Genomic DNA, 9,425 nt, shown 5'->3' on the forward strand with positions numbered 1-9,425 from the left:
AGCTGGTCATCTTGGTGGGTGTCTTTATGGTATACAACTTACCTGTCAAGGTACTTAGTTTACTGAAATACACCTTCATGTCTTACTGAAGAAATATACTGACTAAATTACAGCGGTACATTTCTTTTTGCTAGCAGGGATCTTTTATTTTCATCAAGTTTGAAGTCTAACATCAAAATACCAACCTTAAAGATTCCTGTAACAGTTTAACATTTTAGAACACTAGTCTTGGTTTATTAAATGACCTATTAATGTACCATTCTATCTTATATGTTCTAGATTATCTGAATTATCATAAAACAACCAGTTTGATTCAATACGGTTATAATAAAACTGTAGGGCCTATAAGTCTAAAATACATTTAACAGGTGTACTTATTAGGGGGCCAGCCTGACTTATTGTATTTGTTTTAAAATCAAATTACCAGCATTAAGATACCAATATAATTATATCTTATATGAGCCGACCCGCGGTGTATCATACGCCGCTATTTAGTTGTTTTATTTTCTACTTTTCAGTAATTCATAATTTGTGAATTCGACAGCACCAATGCTGCCACTGAAAATATTTGCTTTAAAACACTAACCCCCCCTTCCCCTACCCTACACCCCCCCCCCCCCTCCCGTGAAAGCAGCCTCCTCTTAGTTTAAAATCGTTTCAAACTAAATTATCTGCCCCTAATAGCCGTCAACAAACCCGGCTCTACGATTTGTAAACATTTAGAGTGAACCACAGCTCACCAGATCATGTGGGGGTGAGGTGGGGGTGGTAGTGATACTGATAGTGAGAAAGAGAGGGGACTGCAAAGGTGCGCTTGCAGCTTGTTTTCTAACGGCTCCCAGAAGAGAATTATATCTTATATATATATATATATGTATAATACCAGCCAGACAAGTAAAAATTATAAAAGCAAGCCTGAATTATTAAATGGCCAACTTTAATTTATTTAAATTAAGGGGCCGGCGTGGTCGAGTCGGTAAAGCTCATGGTTGCTAAACTGAAAAGTCTCGAGTTCGATCCCTCGGGCAGATGAGGCTCGTTAGCTGGGGACAGCCACTCTTCTAGGAGAGACAACTCCAAAATTAAACAACTGCTGCCTTGTAGTTCGTTCTTGATTGGACAAAGGCTATGGAAGCAAATCCAAAAAGAAAAGCAGGCTGAAATCGGAGTCAATGGCCTCAATGGCGCATAACCAGTTGACACGTAACGCTTAATTGTGTTGGAGGCGTGGTCGAGTCGGCAAAAAGCTCATGGTTGATAAATTCGAACAAAGTCTCGAGTTCAAACGCACTGGAAGATAAATCTCGATCCCCTTCAACACTAATAAATTAAGAACGAAGAAGAAGAAAAGAAGATTTAAATTCAAGTTTGACATCAACACAGCTCTCTTTTATATCAAGTGATCTGTTAGACTTTAAATAGAAATTGTGGCTGGTTTTATTTATCAGGAGACTAGTCATTATTATAAGATATATAATGTCCCGGTGGTTATGTCAACATGTCAACTAATAAAATATATCACATTGTTAGCTATTTATTTGTTAGTTCAGGGTAACAGTGTGAACAATGTATGTACAATAGAACTGCTACCATAACTACAGATTGTGTTCAAAGTCAACACTATAAAAGGTCTACTTAGACTAATATTCAAAATGAGGATCTTGATTTAGTCTGAAAATGAGTAACAAGTCATATAATATGGAATAAAAATATTTTTGGCATGTGACTTATTATTTAACTATCCACTGAGGGGGTTGGCCATATCTTGGCAATGAAAATAGAAGCTCCCTGACAGCAAAAAGTAATGTATCGCTGTAATTTTTAAAATGTGATCATTTACTGTTATAATTTGTAATCAGTTAATTATTTGATTAGAGTTTACAGCTAAAATTCTGCATGTTATTTGAATTGATACCATCCAATGCGTTAGTACCAACAAACTTATAAATGAGACTGAGGCTGAGAAAAATTTACAAAAGGAGCCTAGATAAATTAGTAGATTACACTCACTTGCTGGGGAATGGGCTAGCCACAAAATAGTCATTTACAAAATAAATTATTAGAAACTACAAAAAAATCATTAAAAATTTTAAGTTATTATAAAGATTAAGGAAAAACAAAAATCAAATAAAATGAAAGCCAAAACAAATACTTTGCTTCTATAGGAGGGGTAAAATTGAGCTTCTTATTTACAATAACAATAACCTATCACTGTACACAATGCACAATCAGGTGTCTGGTTTTAGGCCTTGCTAAATGACAAATATTTAAAACTTACTATATTTTTTACTAAAACTATAAGACTTAATTTTAAAATCCTCAATTACAATTAGTGGAGAGTGTCCTTGCTAAAACATTTTTAGTGAAAACAGTTAGGTATAAAATAATCAATTTTTTTTTGTCTCGCCTGTAAACATTTTTTCATTTTCAGAGTCAGTTTGCAACTGAGGCTATTAATATGTAGATTTGAGCAATCAAATTATTGTGATTATGTAATGTAATTTTAGCACTGCATACCGTTTGCCTTTTATAGCTGCTGTATAACAATTTTATGTACAATTGAATGTATAATTCTTACCTTATCTTTTCTTCTGCTCCAGTATACCCAGCATATTGAATAAATGTGCTGCAGAGAGAAAGTGCATGACAAACACTTAGCACTGGTATTGAATTAGCAAGATAAAATTAATTAGAGATAATTTTTAAAATATCACAAAACATAATGGAGTTTTGGTAGTTTCCAGCATACATCACTACTAAGGCAATAGTTTAAAAAAGTAGTGTTTTTTTTTAAGCTGTGATACTTCATAAAAGTAATTTTACAAGTTTCATTTTTTAAACTACTTGCTGCACACTTAAAATTAGCAGTGATGTACAATTTAGCTACAAAATAATTTTTTTGTCTTCAACTTGTTGGATAAAAGAGTAATATAAAAATGGTTCTATGTCACACTCTTGATATTATTTGTATTTTTATCTGTATTGCCATTTCACTGTTGTAGCAATTTAAAGTTGAATGTTAATCAGAACTTTTTAGCTTTGCAAACAAGTAATTTACTTTTATTGTTATTTTTTGGGTTGAGTGGCTAAGACTTGCAAACTAGAAAGTATCCTGATCAGTGCTTGTTCTTCTTGAATAATGTAAGCAGCTTTCAAAAGTATTTCAAATAAAATTATTTAACACAGTTAAAGCATTTAAAATTAATAAAAAAAATTTGTTTTCCTAAAAAAGTTTGCTTTCAGATTTGACGGTCAAGTGAAATAAAGTCACTAGGACAGATGTCATCTGGTGCAGTAAATTATATATCATCCTCCCACAATAAGTGTGTATTTATATCTTACTAGCAATGAGTAAAAATGGCAATCTATAGTACCTTGGCTGAAAATGGACTGTCAAAGCATGAAATGAAAGTAGATGTCATATGGTCATGTGGGAGCTTGGAGCACACCTGGTAATACAACAGCTAGGGCACCACAGGACACCCCTGGTTCGATTTAGTCAACCATGAGAAATGCCCACCTTATTCTGCTTTTACTGTCAAATCACTGACACATGTAAATAAAATAATGAAGATGAGAATAGACATATATTAGATAACTGAATCATTTACATATGGGACAAAAAAAATATTGTTTAATATTGCAAGGGCGGCGTCCCCTCGGGGGGAGGCAATTTTTTTTCTCTATACACGATATATAAAAAATAAAACTCGGATGCGGTTCATCAGAGTGCCATGAAACTTTAGGAAGTAGATGAGAATACTCCCGAGAATATTTCTGCGAAAAAGAAAAATAAAGTTTCTTGCGGGCAGCGCCATATAGGGTACAACTTTCGTCAATACATGGTTTGGCGCCCATAGTTTTAGAGCAACAATGTTGGCACTTGGCATCCGTTAATCGAGCGTCCTGCATAGCGAGTAAGGGGTAATACTATATTCAGTGGTAAAACTACAACAGGCTTCTAAAAATAACTTTGTAACGCGAGGAAATCCCCCTGTACAGTTTCGTCACCTTGCCAAAGATGAAAAAATAACTTTTTGAATATGAGGAGCCTACTGTAGAGTTTCGTCACTTTGCGAATGATGCAATAAGCATCTATTATTAGGCAATCCAGTCAGAAAATGGAGATCGAGCATCTAATAATAGACCATTAGTAACGCTAGCATATCGATCAGTCACAATGATGTTTAAAACACGTCAAATACTTTTTTTTTACATGTTAAAGAAAAAAATCCTTTTCATTTGTGTCACTTTAGCGAATGACGAAATCAGCATCATTACTAACAGGATGCTATTTGGCCGATGGCGCCTGTTAGTTTTAAGGAGCCAGGGGTCGTACGCCGCGCCTATGCGGTAGTGTAATCGGGGGGGGGGGGGGGGCCTGAGAGCGCCCCTCTACGTCTCTGACACATGGGCGGTCACCGAAGTGTGTTCTACCATATTACTTCTGTGAGTGATTAATGTACATTCAATGTTTTCATGCGGTAGTGTAGGTAAACCTGTGTCCCGATATTTATGATCCAAGCGCAGGCATTGTTTACATTTAAATAACTCATTTTTAGAAAAGAAGGTCTCGCGTCTAAGAACATATAATTGATAACGCGTTGGTGAAATCCTTCTAATATATTTCGTCAAACTTTCTTCTATCCCCGCGGCAATGCGCGGGGGTCGGGTACGCTAGTATATATATAAATGAAAGTATCTCTGTATGTTTGCCTTTTATGCATCACTAAATCTATCATCTGATAACTATGAAACTTAAAGATGTTGTATAGAAAACTCCTGGGAAAGTATCGGAGGTGCAGTTCCCTGGCAGGCTGATGCTGTTTGGCGCTAGAGTTCAATAGCCGCTATGTTTGCAGTTGGGATCCGTTAATTGAGCTACCTGCAAGGGTACTAATTGATTCAATTGTCAAACTGCACCATGCTTATCTGCTGTCGCCATGGTGATCAGGTGTGCCCAAAGCTCCCCCATCAGCACTATGGCGTCTAAGTTCGCTTTTAGTGGGGACAAGTTTGGCTTCTAAAATCAATGGCTAAATAAAAATGTCATCGTATTTCCTGCTACAGAGTTTGCACGTCTAAACCACAATTTCCTCCTAGCTTCACAAATATCACCCTCATTCTCTATTTACTAATTCTAAGTGTTAATTATGAAAACAAACGAAGAGAGGAAATAAATGACTTTATGCAAATGATGAATAATACTAGGCTAGATGTCAGTTTATAATGTATATTTGGTCTACATATGTGTAAATGACAGAAAGCAGACAAATGGTAAAAACACATAGCCTTAAAAAAGCCTTCTAGGATAAAAAAAAACATCAAGTTTAAATGGTGCTGGTATTTCTTTTTAAGCTCCAAACCCTCTAAATGTTAAAAACTCTTAAGTTTGTGGATCTGGAAAGTGACAAAAATAGTTTTTAAATCTGGAATTCCAGGACAATCAGAAAGTTGGCACCTTGAAGAAATATCTATTTAATTTCTGAAACAACTTACCTCATAATTCTAATCTACTTGTGGTTCTCAGTCTGCCATCCATTGCTAGATCCTTCTAGCTTGGCAGTTTGTGTACTTCAACAACCCTCAGAGCTATACCAGTGGGAGTGTAAACTCCTGGCAGGTTAACCAAACCGTAAAGATCTGTGTGAGTAGGGATTAGACAAAAGTTAGCACCCTGGTCCACCAGGTTAGAAGTTTAACATAAGGCCAGCAACCTTATTTCATAAAAAAAAAAAACCTGCCACATAGGCCGAACAGGAATCATTAAAACTTTTAAAACCAGTAAAAACAGAGCTGTGCTCCAAAGAAGAAAAGTAAGGTTCTCTTTTCAAACCTGACGGTCTATAGGGCAAGTGAAGTAGAGTTCACTTGTTTCTGTGACCCCTGCACATTAAGGGATAGTGTGGTCAGCACTATGCCCTGTCGTCTTTACTTACCCTAATGTGAGTTAGGTACCCATCAGAGCTGGGAGAACTCAGGAACAGTCTACTGACTTGAACCCAGATTTGAACTCAAGACTTACGGGTTAGCAGTCTACCGCTAGGCCATTCCATCCCTCTCCATTGAAGAAAGCTGTAGATGAAAGCTGTGATACAGATGTCTACATCCTGACAGCACATAGGGAAGCAGCTGATAGAGGCAGGACTCTACAATCTAGGATCTTTCTTTCGCAGACCCTGTGGGCACAAAAGGGAATAAATGATAATGATGGTTCTCAGTAATTAATACAAATTTAATTGAAATTGTCACAAATTCCTCATAAGCAAGGACACTTCCTTACCTTCTATTTTCTTTCATTTTCTGTAATATTGTGGTGGTTTTTTTATCCAGTATCCAACAATATCTTTCTTAGTTCAGTTTCTCTATCAACTATTTAAAATACAATAAAAGTAGTGATAATAACAATAAAGAAAGCATTCTATATCATTTCCCAGCGTATATTTTGCAATAACTAAAAACAAAAGAGTAAAAACTATTAATTTTTGTTTTATTTTCATTATATTACACTTGAAATTTTATTACGCATTGATATTGTCTTGTAAAAAGTTATCTAAAGCTGTATCAATATGGAGTTTGAGACCATACTTAAGTCTCACAGAATTTTTCATTTTATTTTAAACCGAGCCTCATGAATTGTGTGTTGCAACAATTAAAAAGTTAAACTAAAACATTCAAGTAAAAATATTTAGATGGTCTGGTATGAAGGGTAAATATAAGGAACCACTAATGAATCTCTATGATAAATTGAAATTATTAAAATTACTAATATGATTCTTTTAATATATTGCACTGATTTAATAATCTTCATAAATTATTAGACAAACTTCTTCTAAGCATATCAATGAATTCACTAAAATGCAAAATAATAAGGACAAGTCTTTTTTAAAACTAGATTCAACAATATGCTTTTTCGAAGATCTAATGTAATGCAATAAAGCAGTCCAGTGCCACTCATGTACTTATATAAAGTTTAATATTGCTAATATGTATAGTTTTTGAGTTTTTGGCACTGAAAGTCATTTTTAATTGCAATTATCCCCCTTTAAACAATTTGTTTTTTAAATTTCATCATTTAATAAAAATCAAAATGAAATTTATTTTCAACATTAAACTAATTTAAACTTTAATCATTTGTTTGCAGTCTTGCTTTCAATTTAATGATAATGACTTGCTATAATTTTATATAGGTTGGTCTTTAACAGTAATGTGCCTAATTGTAATTTTAACTTTATAATTCATATTATTATGGAAAATGAGATCTACCAGAAAAGCTGAAACTAGAAAGGGCTAAAAGCATAATTAAGTACTTACTTAATCCTCGTTACTCCCTGTGGAGAATAGGGTAGCAACAAATCTTCTCCATTCGTCTGTCTAGCTACTGGCACTTATTCTTCCATCTCTCTCGCGCTTTTCCCAGTGGTCTTCCTCTTTTTCGCTTTCCATGTGGAGTCCATGTTCGGGAGTCTTCTTTTGTTCATGCGAAGGACATTACACAGCCATCGCCATCTCATTTGCACTTCTAAGACAATGTCGTTTAAGGCTGTTCTTCACTATATCTTCTTGTTTGGGATTTTGTCAAATATTTATTGTTTTTTTCTAGGCCCAGATATTAAAGCTAGAATTGAGATTCTTCTCCGATAGACCTAACAATTGGCTTAATTATATTTATCGCTTGTATTCTTGAGTTAGATAATTGATAACAGTGTTGGAACCTAATAGAAACAATAAACCATTATATTATTCAAGCTACAGCCATAAGCTAATAATAGATTGTAATGCATCTAGAATTTAATTGTTTTTGTTATTAAGTCATATATGTTGTCTTGATGGGACAGGATTAACATTAAAAACTTAGTAAATAATTTAAATAGGCTATTAAAATAGATTTTAAAACTTAAACGAGCCTAATTATTTTAACATTATAGTTTGATAGATAATGAGATCAACAGGAATAACTGAAATCAGATTTTATGGAGTATTTTTTATTTCAAATAAATAGTATTTTGAAGAAAACAAATTCTTTAAAAATTGAGGAAAAAAACAAACATCTGAATCAAGCAGACCTATAATCTTGGAGATAGTCTTCTCATCAATGTGTATGCTTTTCAAATAGCCTTAGACTGCTATTAAAAATTGACAGTATGGCATCCCTCCTCCCATCAACTAGACAATGTGGAGAAGTCATTGTGATAGCCACAACATGAACAACAGAACCCAGTCTACAATTGATACAATTGCGGTTCTACATAGGGCCTACAGTCTAGCAGTTTACAGTGGGCACATTAGTATACCTAAGTTTCATGGTGATTACATAATAGTTTTAAAGAGATGAGAAATGTTGAGGGGAGGGCAGTGGCAGCCTATTGATTGCTCTTTGACCTCCTCCCTGCTTGACCATGATAGTCATAAATGTCATAACATGCCATCTCTGATGTCTAAGAACACTCATATATGTTACCTACAAAAAATCCATTTTAAAAAACTCTTAAAATATGTTCCGAGCGGACAACGGCGTTAATTCTAGATCTAGAATCTAGATCTATAATTTAATTGTGGCAACACATTTTTTTGCTTATAACTTCTATGCCTGGAAGAAATAACTATGGGTTGTAAATTGGGGACTAATGAATCAATACTGAGTCGTTTGTGTACCCAAAAAAGCAGCATAGAACTGATTCATTCACTGTTAAGTCTTAATCGGTAGTGAGGGGAAGCCGATAGTAAATATCCCGATCACGTGACCGGCAGCCACTCAAATAAAGGTCCATTAATTTCTTCACGTAGATTTAGTTATTATCTAACAAATAAAACCATTATGATATTGAGTCTAGATCTATTATCATTATGATATCGATCTGTCAAGACTTACTTTGAGAATGATCAAAACTTACTTAGCATGGTAAAACCGGACAAGTGTCGGCCATTTCATTTTGTTTTGGCATCAGCAGTCACTGGGGGTGTTGTGGGGGTGAGGTGCCTGACTGGGTCCGACTAATACTATACCACACGACTTAGTGCCCTGCTTTACCCTTTAGAATCAAGATCTAGATTTAGTATTTAATTTATTATTTATCATCTAATGATTCTAATCCTAGTGTTTTCCTAACATTTGTGTGTGTTTTGGTTGTGTTTACAATAAAATTACTAGATCTAGATCTAGACTCTAGTTAGATCTAGAGATCTATTTTAAAATACGCTCAACCGGAGTTACGCGAAGCGGCGAATAAAATACGCTAAAATGGAGTTTTACCTTAGATCTAGAAACTAATACTAAATCTAGATTCTAGATCTAGATCTGATAAGATAAACTATAATAATAGAAATTTAATAATATTCACAGACTTACCGGCTAGACTAGGCCGTGATCTACAGTCTATAATGTAGAAAACCCTAGAATTGCTGCTTGCACAAAGTACAGGTAG

General features: G+C 34.6%; 1 long non-coding RNA gene across 1 annotated transcript; it reads right to left on the bottom strand.

Moving 5' to 3' along the window:
- Positions 1–6,038: 6,038 nt before the first annotated feature.
- Positions 6,039–7,705, bottom strand: LOC131943833 (uncharacterized). Its single transcript, XR_009386954.1, has 3 exons — positions 7,315–7,705; positions 6,284–6,372; positions 6,039–6,163 (listed from the first exon to the last, which is right to left on the bottom strand). It is a non-coding gene; the product is annotated as an uncharacterized LOC131943833 (long non-coding RNA).
- Between the last annotated feature and the right edge of the window lie 1,720 nt (positions 7,706–9,425).

The sequence above is a fragment of the Physella acuta genome, unplaced genomic scaffold (genome assembly GCF_028476545.2).
Source record: "Physella acuta isolate Inbredline_101_S28 unplaced genomic scaffold, ASM2847654v3 ptg000469l, whole genome shotgun sequence".
In the NCBI taxonomy this organism is placed as follows: Eukaryota; Metazoa; Mollusca; class Gastropoda; family Physidae; genus Physella; species Physella acuta.